The sequence below is a fragment of the Plectropomus leopardus genome, chromosome 1, assembly GCF_008729295.1.
Source record: "Plectropomus leopardus isolate mb chromosome 1, YSFRI_Pleo_2.0, whole genome shotgun sequence".
Lineage (NCBI taxonomy): Eukaryota > Metazoa > Chordata > Actinopteri > Perciformes > Serranidae > Plectropomus > Plectropomus leopardus.
This window is the reverse complement of record NC_056463.1, coordinates 21,576,485-21,588,790: the sequence shown is the minus strand read 5'-3', so window position 1 is coordinate 21,588,790 and position 12,306 is coordinate 21,576,485.

Genomic DNA, 12,306 nt, shown 5'->3' with positions numbered 1-12,306 from the left:
ATGCAGCTGTGGTCTTGGTGAGTTATCAGTGCCATTAATCCAAATATAAAAGACCATGCAGACTCCAAAATAAAATGTATCCCTGAAACACAAATTGTACATCTTATTTAGATCACCATTGTGCTGGAGCTGTAATGAAAAAATAAACATCCTGAAGTGGCATGAATGAGAATAGACCATTGAGGGGTTTTGTGGGCTCAGTCCACCCATAATAACTCCCCAGGCTAGGATCAGAGACTAATTGCTCTCCAAGCTCTCCTGGAGAATAGGGTTTCTTTTCTGGAGTCACAAGCTATTAGGTCCACCTTCTCAACACAAAGCACCCCCGTCCCTTCCACTCTATTGTCTGAGGGCATCAGGAATAAAGAAAGGGACATATGCTGGATGTCAGTCCAGCTGTCAGCATCTGTCGTTCCTCAGCCAGATGCTCTGTGGACTGGGAGGACAATCCACCCCTCCTAGTCAACTGATCTTCCAGGAGGGAGGAGCTGTGTTGTAAATCTGCCCCCCACCCCATGACTGCAATGGAGGGATATAACCATTGGACCCATGAGGACCACATAGGCATTTGAGGGTTAGAGAGAACTTGGCCAATGGTTTGTGGCTCCGTTCCCCAAAACACCTGCAACAATAATGATCACAGTTTAATTTTAAGTCTACATAGGTTTGGATCATCTCATTCCTTAAGATGCTTTTAGGTTAGACTCCGACCTGCATCCCTTTGCTGCATGTCATCCCCTCTCTGCCCCTTTCACACTTAATTTGTCCTATAAACTATAAACTAATAATGGTAAAAGCAAAAACAAAAAATCTAAATTATGGGAAACTGAGCTATCAACCTGTGCAGATGTTTAAAAAACAGATATTTTACCTCTTTATCACCAATCTTTATCGCATTTATCACCTCAAATGTAATTGAAAACTGAATTTTGGCCTTAAACATATCTAACAACCAAAATGTTTTGCGATGGAGGTCACCGGGGCAAAATTCAATCAAATGGCGGTCAGTGACCTAATGTTTATCAGTTTAGGGTCCTTGACACACAAAGAAGGATGCGAATCACTTATTTAGGTCCATGTTGACAGCCTAATGATAAGACTGAGTTGGTATTTTTGTGTTCTAGTTAAACAAAAGGCAATACAGTACAGAATAAACATCAAAATAACACGAAAAAATGTTGTCACAAAAAAATAAAACAGGGACAACAAGCATATTTGGACATAAAACATTCAATAACACACATTATCACTTTAGAGAAAAAACTGTCTTAAAGAAAATGTCTTACAAATTTGGGAAGAGAAAGTTTTAGACATTTTTCCAATATGAGATGAGTTAAATGCAACAAGACAACTTAAAGTCCATTCTTCTGAGGTCAATAGTGCTTTATACAATGAGCTACTATTTTCTGACTAAATTCAGTCGCACTTGTTACAACAAATATGTTTTTGTTTTGTTTTTTAAGATAGTTTTGGGGCTTTTGTTGCCTTTATTGGATAGGACAGATATAGTGTGAAAGGGGGAGAGAGAGAGAGAGAGAGAGAGAGAGAGAGAGAGAGAGGATGACATGCAGCAAAGGGCCAGAGCCAGACTCAAACCCGCAGCTGCTGCGGCACGGACACAGCCTCTGTACATGGGGCACCTGCCCTACCAGCTGAGCCACCAGGTGCCCCACAACAAACAGGCTTTAACTGATGAAACTCATTTTAAAACATTTTTTTTCTACATTTAATATACTATTATTATGTTTTGTTTAAATGGCATTACATTTGGTGAAGAGCCCATTATGAGTTGTTCAGGACTTAAACTCAAAGTTAAATACTTGGGACGTGAGTGCAAAGATTTTAGAGTTACTTGTGACTTGCAAAATAATGACATGGTCCAACCTGGACCTGTGTGTACCCCATCACGTCTGCACAGTGTTCAAACCTGGTTTGTCACAGAAGAAAACAGTTTTGATAACCTGCAGGTGTTCATGTCACACATGAAAAACAGACACAGTGCTCACAGCGTACCTAGATGTGCACACGTATACACCTGCTCTATATTCATGCGTGTATCTTCTATACGTGAACACAAAAGACCAGAGGTGGAGAGGGCTTTATATAATCCTGCATCCCATTTTCAGCACTCAGTGTTTGGGTCTGTTGCCTATTCACGATGGATCTTTTCAACTTCCTCCTCCGACCACACGGACTCTTCCTTCTCCTCTTCCATCTCCTCCCCTTTAAGTTCCTCCCCCTTCTCCTCCCCCTCCTCCTGACCAAAGCTTGACTCAGGAGAAACAGAGGCAGATGTTCCAGGAGCACACGACTGCCCTCAAACACCCCCCCACCCCCAACCCCTCCCATTTGTACTGGATCAGCAGTTAACCCCCGGAAAGAATTGACCATACAAGCACGCACACATACATACAAAGAACACCGCTGCACAAATCTGTACTGGCTCAACAGTTGTCCAACTGAATGAACAACACACACACACACACACACACACACACACACACACCAAGTGCTGTCCAAATCCCCTCAGTGTCCTGATAGTAGCCACCCCGGGGTCAGGCCTGGTGTCAGCGTCCAGGGCCCAGGGTCTCTCTGGGCAGCTGGCCGGGCTAATCCTGCTGCTGGAGGCCACTGGTTCTCAAACTAAAGGCCAAGGACCCCTGGGGGGCCACAGTGCAGGGATCTCAGGGAGCAGGGAGTGTGCGATTTGTTTGAAATGTAGTTTTTTTTATTTGTTTGTTTGTTTTAAGATTGTCAAACACTGAAAATTAAATTTCACGGTGTTGTGGCGAGCCTTAAACTATGACAACAAAGTATTGCAGGACTGTAAAAGCTGCATAAACATCTCAAAATGATTCTTCATTACAAATTCATGTTTTACAACAGAGCACTGATGAAAACTGCAGAACACTAAATTCTAAAGTATGTTACAGGGAAACTCGTAAAACAACTCTAACAAAAGAAGTAGCAACACAAATGTGTTTGGAGTGTAATGAGTGCTGACCAGAAAATCGCAAAATCAGCACCAAAGTCATCAAAACTCACAAATAAGATAGAAAGAAACAGACTCTTCTCAGACTGAGGTTTCCTTTAATGTAACTGAGAAATGAATATACTGAAACATGTAAAACAATGCACAGAACATTGTGAAATTTTTTAGTGCATGTAATGGTTTAGCCATGAAACTAAAAATCTAAATTTCAGTATTTTAATCAATATCAGGGCTGCAACCAATTCTTATTTTCAGTGAATCCCCTGATTGTTTTCTCACTGAATTGCTGACATAAGTAATAATGTCCAGTTGCTTGTTTTGTCTGACCAGCAATGTTTGCTCAAAAAATCTCTGCACACTTAGATCTATGCAAAGAAAAGATTGGAGTAGTGGCCATCCTGTATTATCCAACCAACAATCTGAAATGCAAAAACATTCAGTTTGACTCAAAAGACAAAGGAGAGCAAATCCTCACGTTAGAAAGAACTAGGGGTGTCATGACCACTATTAATGATAACCGTAATATTTGGAAAGTGAAATACCAATATCATTTTTATTATGCACATATGATAATATTGTGTAAATTATCCAGCTCCTCTAAAATCATTCCCATGTTTTTCAGCTTGCACTTTGTCTCCCTCTCCACCGCCCGTCACTTGTATTTTGAGTGTGATTCATTTACCAACAGAAAGACATTATGTGCAATTAACAAAGTTTAAAATGAACTTAAGTAATAGCATTTTTCTTTCAAATATTTTTCTGTAAATACTGCATTAAAATTGTCATTGTGAATTATTTTGCCTACAATAATGATGGATTAAAAATCTGATATTGTGTCAGCCCTAACTAGAACTAAGGGATGTTTGACCATTTTGCTTACAAAATGACTTAAACAATTTATCACTTACCAAACTTGTTAAGAGATGATTTGACTAATTGTTTCGACTCAATATAAACAACCAACAGAATATGTGATGTCAGAGTGGGAAAAAAATTATCTTATATTGAGACTGTTGAAGTTGACATTTGAGAGGAATGTTTAAAATACTGACAATAGGAAAGTAAAATCAGATAATCTTGATGTAGTCTAAATATACTTTCTAACAAAATGAATTTCCTATCTTTCATATATCTGTCAGTAAATCCAGCTGTAACACAGGTACACTACAAGTTTGTGTCACACGTTGAGGCTAACAGGTGGTGTAAGTTGCCAAATTCCTGACTGGGATGGTAGGAGAGCAGCCTCAGGTCTTTGTGGATCAGACGGGGAGAGGACATGTGAGTCTCAAGTTTCTGACATCACAGTGTGGTTACTGGAGGAGTCTTATCCATCAAGTCAGTGATCTATCTATCATTATAATCAGCACTGAAATCATCCTCAATGCATCAGCATCTATCTATCTATCTATCTATCTATCTATCTATCTATCTATCTATCTATCTATCTATCTGTGTTCTAGCTATGATGAATGCAATGAATGCAACAAATCAGACTAATGAAATAACCCAATATCAGCACCGTAATTTAAAACGTGTACAATTAAATATTGTATTCAGCCATTCTTAAACACCAGTAAAAGTCCAGTCTGTAAACAGAGTTGCTTCTCTAAGTTTCATCTTCTGTTCTCAGAAAAGAGGCTTTTAGTCCCAAGGTGTATAACCTTAAAAAAAAACCAAACAGTTTTGTTACAGCTGCCATCACTCTGCTGAGCAAGCTGTGGGAAGATTGCACATATTTGCACAAGATCATTTTGGAGCCTGTATTTGTGATTGATTTATTTGTAGTTTTGGGATTGTTTTTATTGATGCTTTGGTTTTGTAGTTAAGTTAATTAAGTTTTTATTGGCATTTATTACATATTTAACATTTTGATTAGCACTGGGGTACTTTAATAACTCTATTTTTTATCTTTGTGTCACGTTTTATCCAGTATGTTGTCTGTGCTGTCTGACAACTGTGTTAAATGGGTGCCTTACACTTTATACAGTAAACCAAATCTACTACTACTACTATTTTACAATCCAGCAACTTTTAACTGCATTGGAGTATTTGACCACAAGTATTTGTCCACCATAGCAAGCAGCGCAGACGGAGATACATTATTTCTGGCTCAAATGATCCAGAGTCCTTGTGAACTTTGATTTCTGTACAACTGACCAGGCCAAAGGCTGCCATGCTATGTGCAATGGTGTGTGTGTATGTGTGTGTGTGGGTAGTAGTTGATGTGATGGGGATATTGTGGAGGTTCCCACGACGGCCATCCATCCATTTCTTGGCACACACACACACACACACACACATGCATACACAGAAGCCATATGGCCACCCCATACCCCTTGCATGCCTCCACTGTGATTTGGCTCAGGGACCCATCAAGCAACTTCACCTACAAAGACATTTGGCCTGCAGATCAGAGGATGGAGGGAGAATTAAGGACAGAGAGAAAAGAGAAACAGATTACTGATAGAAGAAACTGATATGAAAGGAAAAAATATGAGAGTTAATGGAGAGATAGAGATGGTGAAGCCATTTGGTAGTTGGTTGGTGTTGTGGTGTTTGGTGAGCAGATGGCCAAGGCTCGAGGAGGGGCGTGTCTTGTCCTCGCGACCCTTCACAAATCACACGGTTTCTCCCCCGAGGGGCTCGCGACTCGCCGTTCAATGAGAATCAATGGGAATTACTTCGCGAGAGAAAGGGATGAATGGGCGGCGGGGCGCGAGACCTCTTCCTTTGTTGTCCCCCCTGCGTGTCACAGAGCTCCTGGTCACACACACACACACACACACACACACACACACACACACACACACACACGCAGTCACACGCGCACACGCAGTTACACGTACACACACGGACAATAGGAAAGCACTTCAGTTAAACAATCGACCTCCAGTTAAACAATTTTTTAACCTCACACACGCGCGTGCACGCACGCACACACACACACACACACACACACACACACACACACACACACACACAGAGAGATAAGATGGGAGGAGTTTCTACTTTCTGCTGTTTCCTTAAGACACAATTAGAGAATCTCCCGGCATAAATTATGTTTTGGTGGAAAATGTCGCCTTGATGCTGATGGACGAGAGAGGGGGGTCACTCTGCACCTCAGCATGGCTTTCAGTCACGCTTTGCTGGCGTAATCGGAAAATGTGTGCCACGTCATGGTGATGAATGACTGATAGTATATTGGCCTAATACAGAGAGGGAGAGAAAGAGCACCGGGGACCTCTGAAAGTCGGGATGAGTGTAAATAAAAGGCCTCAAGAGAGGGATTTTACGCCACGCCACATAGGAGCATTGTATGCTATTGAGAAGGGGGCTGAAATCAACTGGTTAAATGAAATGAGCAGCTCGGAGCAGCGTCCTATAGCTAAACACACATACGGGTATGTGGAAAGACTGTGGCAGGCAGGGATAATAGTGTTAAAGCTTAAGGTTAAAGGCCCTTCAATCAGCCTGGATGGGGTGTAAATAGCACATCATGGACACGCAAACACATTAGGCATAGGCTTCTCATTTATCTGTACAATAACCCAGAGGGGGTTATATAGCCCAGCACAGTCATTAAACTTATGCAATGATAGGACAACAACAGCTCTACTCACACTGTAAAATCTGACAATTTATTTAAAATAAGGGACCGATTGCCTTGAAAAAAGAAAGTAAATACTCTTTAACTATAAATCGTAATTTATGTTTACTATATCTACCTTACTTGAAATGTAGTTATATTTAGGTCTACTTAATTTTGTGATGTTGCTGCAACTTAAAATAACCAGTGTAATTAAATCTTTCTTAGTGTTAGCAACTTAAATAAACCAGGCTATAGGCTAAGACTACTGCTATAGAGCAGAGCTTGGAGCAATGTTCGAGTGCTGCTTAAGGGGGGACACACAGTATTTTATGGTGGCCCATCATTGCATCTCACCGGTAAAAGAGCTGAAATTTGCACATTCACCCAGGTGTTGTTTTCTCATCAATGCTGATCGGAGCCGGAGGTGATAAATACAATACAGTATCACTCCAAACTTGTCACTTGGTGACTTTTGTTCAGGGACCTTTGTTCCGGGATGCTGCTTCAGTGATGTCAAGAAATGCATGTGGTGGGATGATGCAGCATGGTCCCCGTTTTCACACAACAGCGTGGACTGTCACCAAGGTCATGGATGGTTAGGTTTAGGCAGAGGGGCACATGGTAAGGTGGAAAAAACACAAACACGCACATTCACACAGGTAACAAACTCCAGACGCCTTCACCAAAGTCAGTTGTTTGTTTGTAAGATTCATCCACCTCCCCACTAGCCCTGCAAGTGCATTTGCGCTCTTCCTATGATGTGGTTACTCAACCCATTCTCACTTCTAACTTGGAACGTCATGGTCGACGCGCCAAGGATACCTAAAATGTTGACATGGAAGGTCACTGACCGACCATCAACATGTGATGACTTCAGAGCGAGACCGTGTTCATAAATACCAGCGACTACTGCAGAGTCATTTAACTTGTATGCCAATTGTACACTTTCCCGTTGCACTAAAAAGCCAGATGTCTTTGTGTGTTGGTGTTTTTTTTTGTGCAGTGGGAATGAGGCTTTAGTCTAACTTAACTTGATCATGACAAAGAGGATTTTGCCAATGATAAAGTCAGAATATCTGCAAGTTGTGTTTTCTTTAAATGTTTAAGAATATAGCCTAAAAATATGATTAATTTATGACTGATTAGATTGCACCCAGCAGAATACAGATATATAGCACAGTATTACAGAAGTTGCTGAAACTTAGAAACCTTATTTAAATTAATTTGTCATTTTCAAGTTACAACAACTTCACAAAATTAAGTAAATATGGCTAAAATTTAAGTAAACTTAACAATGAGATATAAAGTAAATCAATATTAATAATTATATTTACTTACATTTTTCAAGGTAATCAGTTTCCTAGATTTTTTAAAGCAAAATCAACTTCTCAAATCTTACAGTGCACACACAGTAGCGGTGGAATCAGCACTGTGTGCGTTGACTGAAAGCTGAAAGAGGAGTGAGTGTGAATGAAGGACTTGTTTGTGGATGGCAGTAGACTAAAACAGTGATGCTGATTCAAAAGAGAGAGCAACTTCAATTAGAGTTGTTAATAAACCCCACCCCAACATGTGTACTCATATGTGTACATATTAGAAGTGGTGTAGTAGGCTGCTCTGCAGTTCAGTAAAGTTTTCCACTGGACTACCTGCTTCAACTCATTATTAAAAAAATCATTCAGAAAGGAGGCCCTCTCTTTCTGTTTGAGTCAACTGACAAGTGCAAGTCTCATCAGCAACACCCCTCCAGCCTTTCAGTTACTTTTTCTTTTTCATACACACAGGTGTTTCAGGGGAGATACGGGGGACTAGTCCCATCAATATTGAGAACATGCACATGAGGACAAAAGAAATGCTGCTGGGTCTTTGTAAGGATCACATACAGGTGCTTTTTGGATAATTCAGGTGTACTGTGTTTATTCCAACTTTTGAAGGGCTCATTGCATGGGTGAGGGATATTCTCAACTTACAATGCTTGGCTTTAAATCTACACTGCAATGTAAAAAAAATTATTTTATTTTATTTTTGACAGTAGAGTGTGCTTTTGATTGTTTTTGAAGGACACTTCTGTTGTGTTTCTTTTGATTGAGACTCTACTTCATTCTTGCAAAGACCCCTTCACAAGATGAATTAAGGACATGTACATTTGGCTTAGAGAGGGGTCATTCAACTTGAAATGGTTGTATTTTGTGCTTATTTTAAATAAACTCAGAACCCCAAAACCCACAAGTGGGTTGGCATGTTTTCTTTTACAATCGCCATCATGGCCAAAAACTGTGAAATACGGTCATCTATGGTGGAGGGAGGGTCATGCATTTTCCACCAGTCACTCGGGGAGACTCAAGGAAAAATATCTGTGGCTCTGAGAAGGGTCATGATGTAACAAAATAACAAAAAAATCACCCCTCAGCCCCTCTCTATTCTGAGAAATAAAGTACAGTCCCTTATTTGTTTCAATTTTGTTAAAAAAGTGACATAGATAAAGCTAAAATAAGCATTAACTTGCTTATTTGCCTGTTCTTTGTTCACCTTCGAATGTTGAACAAAGTTGAAAGTTGTTATGTTTTCATACTGTAATTTTTGTTAACCATGGAATAGATTTTTTACACACACAGAAAGGTTTTTAGTATCATTTTTTCCAATTGGCGCTCAGTAACATAACATTAATTCATCATCATGGTTCTTGCCTGCAGCTTGACTGGATGGTGTTGGACTGGTTGGATCTGGGTAACTAAGTGTCGACTTGCTTGAAATGAAGGGAAATTAACTGATTTGAAGCACACTGTAATACTTTAAGTATTTTCAGGTCAAAAGGTTCAAGTCCAAGTGTAGTCACGAGTCATTGGTGTTAAAGTCCAAGTCAAGTTGCCAGTCTGTTTTGATTTCATGGATTCTAAAGTCAGCAAATTTGTGATTTGAGTCTAACCCAAGTCGATGCCATGTGACTCAGGTCCACACCTCCTTAACCTTTTTCTTACATTAATACATTCTAATAAACTAACTAACTAATAAACTAAACTAATAAACTATTTTACTTATTTCCCTAAATTAACATCATGTGGCATTAATGATTCAGTATCAGAAATCAGCAGAGCACATTAGGGTTAAGGTGACCGTTTTAAATTGAATTAAATATGGACACTATTAATGATTAAACATGTTGAGTTACTTCACAGCCAGAGACAAGCTCACAACAACATCATGCCAACAAGTGCGAATTCTTCCCCAAATTTTTGGATACACACAGATATGCAAATTAGACAGTGGGTCCATGTGTGCAGTCAGTGTTATGTTCTCACATTAACCAACACAGAGGATTATTTCGGGGAATTGTTTTGGGTCCACGGTAGCTGTGGTCTTTAAAGGTTTATCTGTCCTGATATGTGCAGGAAATGTGATATTTTGTTATCAGACATATTCCAAGATTACTGTTTATGCAACAGGCCTTGCTCAGTCGCTCTCTCTCTCTCTCTCTGGTGTTGTATTATTGTGGGAGAGCAGGTGCTGCCGGCCCAATTACCATACAGCTGAAAGCACAAAGAAAAAAACTTTACTCCCTCTATGCCTCCCCTCCTCCTCATCCTCCTCCCCCTCCTTCTTCTCACAAAGTCCTTTAATGACAGCCACGCGAGTGACACACCACCAAGTCTTTTTTACTGCCTCTATACCAAAGAGCAAGTAAGGGAAATACAGAGGCATGCGGTGAAAAGGTTTAGGTGTGTTGGCCTGCAGCCAGCGTGTGCGTAATTTGGTGCGTCTTTACTCACTTAGTTGGCATTTTGTTTCAGAGAATTTTACCTGCAAAAACGTTACATTTATATTCATAAAACGGGTCTTATCTATCTAAAGTTGTTCCAAATATTATTTAGGAGTCTAAATACAGACAGACGTTAGTTTGGGAAGCCATCCCCACGAACATAGTGTTAGATTTATGTGGATAGGGTGTATTGTAGGCTACATTTATGCGCCTGAATATATTTTTGGCATAAGGGAAACAGAAGAAATTGATCGATCAAATGCCCTGTCAAACATGTTTTTGTCAAACCATCAACCCTTTGAAACCTGAAGAAACTGGCTTTATTTCATTCAGAAAGCATGGAAAAAAGGCGAAGAGCAAAGAAAGAAGAAATTACCCCAAAAATTGTAAGAAATTAGTAAACAGTACAGTGAAGGTACCTGAAAATTAGTAGTGAATAAATGTCTTTTTAAAGAGTGAATTACCTGGAAAATGTGCTTAAGTCATAATAATTCTGTAACATAATTTTAAATATGTAATTAGTTATAATTATAGCTATCATAGCCTTTTTCTTTATTCTCTAGACGTTTCCTGAGCTTTAAATATATATATATGTATTAATTCTATATATATATATATATATATATATATATATATATATATATATATATATATATATATATAAGCTAACTCTATCGGAGCTAACATGTATTGAGGTATTAATTCATTTATTAATTTATTGAAATGTGTGGAAAAATTCTAACCAAGTTTCCAGTGTTTTTGAAAAAGAAAAATCCAATTTGCACAACGTTCACATGTTTAAATACTTGTGAAAAGCGTCTGAAAGCTGCACAATGAAAGTGATGTCGCTCCAGGTTTCAAAGGGTTAAATCAGTAATATGTTAGATGACATAATACATAATGTAGAGCCAGACTTAGGGAGGTTTACAGAAGACGCAACCAAAAAATAAAGACAAGGTAATAGGGACAAATCGACTTGTTTTGGGGGGTGTGAACATGTGAACACCCCGACAGGGGTAACACCATAGGAATGTGGCGGAGCAGATGGTCGTTGCAGCGCAGTTGGGACGGCTGGCTGCCGGCTGGCCGCGCGGGGAACAGGCCAAGCCAAGGCTTTACCATAACTCCAAATATGAGAGGCCACCGTCGGACTGGCTGCTGCGCGTATAAATCACTTGATGCCGAGATGTGGAGGATTTCGTGCAGAGGTTAAAGAATTTGTCGGAATGTAAATGGGCCCTGTGTGTTGTGTTGTGGAGGAGGGAGGCATCACGGGAAGCAAGGGGTTGTTGCACATTTAACAGCTCACTAGCCATTTGGTCTGTCCCTTTGAGAGAAAGAGGGGGTGTGGGGGGGTATGAGGGAGGGCGGGTTTAGAAAAGTTGTATGCACCCCCCCAGCTCCCCCTCTCCTCCCCCCTCTCCTCTTTCTTTGTGATGGCCCCGGGGCGGACTTGTGGCGCTGGTAGAGGGAGGGGAAGAAGAGGAGCAGAGGGGTTCATTTGCATCTTATTACCCTTCGCCTGCTGGCCCGGTATAAAACCCTGCGCAGGGCAGGACACCCATCAGACACACGCACTGTTTTTCCGAAAGAGGCGCACAGAGACGGAGACTTTGCATCAGCATATCATTATCAATCAAGTGGGAAAATAAACAAGAGCTGCCTCTTCCTCCTGTAACTGGAATTAACTCTCATACTTCCATCGGGGATTTCATTCTTCTCTAAGAGGATCCTTCTGCCGAGGATTACTTTACATTTCAAAACTTTTTTCCCCTCTCTCTGTCAAAAACTCGTGCCGCGCATGGAAAAATAAGGAGGCACCAAAGGAAAAGTTCATCTCCTGCGCGTCAAGAGTTCACCTTGACTGTGACATAGCGGAAAGCTTTTGAAAAAACTTTCTCCATGATTGTTTGAGCCGGGCTACGAACCTGTGGAGCTTTCACTGCTTGTTGAAGGGCTGTCAACACA